Source organism: Gracilinanus agilis, chromosome X (genome assembly GCF_016433145.1).
Source record: "Gracilinanus agilis isolate LMUSP501 chromosome X, AgileGrace, whole genome shotgun sequence".
In the NCBI taxonomy this organism is placed as follows: Eukaryota; Metazoa; Chordata; class Mammalia; order Didelphimorphia; family Didelphidae; genus Gracilinanus; species Gracilinanus agilis.
In genome coordinates, this window is record NC_058136.1 from 41,063,038 (window position 1) to 41,064,197 (window position 1,160).

Here is a 1,160-nt window from a genome sequence, read left to right on the forward strand (position 1 = left end):
CTGTTCATCTAAAGTTGCCATTCGGAGGTGTGTTCCTTCAGACAGCACAGCAGCTAATAACTCCCTTTGGTTTGGTTTTGGTTTGTTGGTTTGCTTTGGTTTTGATCACTTTTAAGGTTTGAAAAGTGAGGTAGGTAGGGCAGCTGTTTTGCGGATGAAGAAACCAAAGCTGACAAGGTAAGTAATTTGGCCTTAGTGACACAACTAGTAAGAATCAGAGATGGAATTTGGACCTCGCTCTCCGGGTCCGCTAAATACGGCCCTGTCTTATTAACGAGAGGGACTAGGAGTTTGGCCCCTCTCCCTTTTCCTTTCCCCCAAAATTAGAGAGAATGGATTAATTGCCTTGCTTTGGTTTATTGACTTGGCTAGTCTGCCTAACAAGGAGCCTACCCTCAGGCATAATTGTGAAGAATGCAACAGCCCTTCCTTAGCATCTCTAACTAGCCCTGTCTGCTCCTTCTTTCCTCCCACAGTCCTGGGAACTCTGGCCTGCAATCCTAGCCCATCCCACGCCCCCGTTATTTGTTAAGCCACCTGCCAAAGGCCGGCTGCTGGACTGGGCGGGGAGTAGGCAAGGCTCCAAAAGAGTAAAGGAGCCTGTCCTTTTGGCCAAATCCCTTTACACTGAGACGTAAGGGCCTTAAGGAGTTAAGGACCTGCTCAGGAGCATTGGTAGAGAAGAGCCACTAGGAGCAAAGTCTCCTAGACGTCGCCAGATCCCACCCAACATGGGTGGGCGGAGCGACCTGCTCAGCTGGCCCCGCCCCGCGCCGCCCCGCCCCGCCCCGCCCCAGCCAGAGGCCCCACCGGCCCAGGCCAGGGACCAACTTAAGCATTCTCTCAAACGATGGGGACTGGCTGCCTAGGGATCATTTCAGCGCCAGTCGGGCACCGAAGCTCAAAGGCTGGCTCCCAGGAGCGGGCGAGCAAGAAGGGGACTCACTCCCTGAGACCAACAAAAGAGCTTCATTGAGGGGCTGCCTTCCCTAGCACCGGGCGGGGGGTAAAGGGAGAAGGACAACCACTCAGACCGCCTCTCCCCGACTGACTCCAGGGTAGGAACTGAATGGTTAACCACGTGGGCTCTGAGCAGCCCAGCAGGGGATAGGGAGGAGGGGAAGGGCAGGGCGGAAGTGGGGAGGCTGGGGGGGGGGGAG

At 55.5% G+C, this 1,160-nt stretch overlaps 1 protein-coding gene across 2 annotated transcripts in view; it reads left to right on the plus strand.

Moving 5' to 3' along the window:
• Positions 1–866: 866 nt before the first annotated feature.
• APOOL (apolipoprotein O like) overlaps positions 867–1,160 on the plus strand; it is a 96,616-nt gene continuing 96,322 nt past the window's right edge. The window contains exon 1 of one of the 2 annotated variants that reach the window (XM_044682534.1): positions 867–1,058. The gene's annotated coding sequence lies outside the window, so the exon portion shown is untranslated. The remainder of the gene's footprint in view (positions 1,059–1,160) is intronic. The other variant, XM_044682533.1, reaches the window with a different exon arrangement.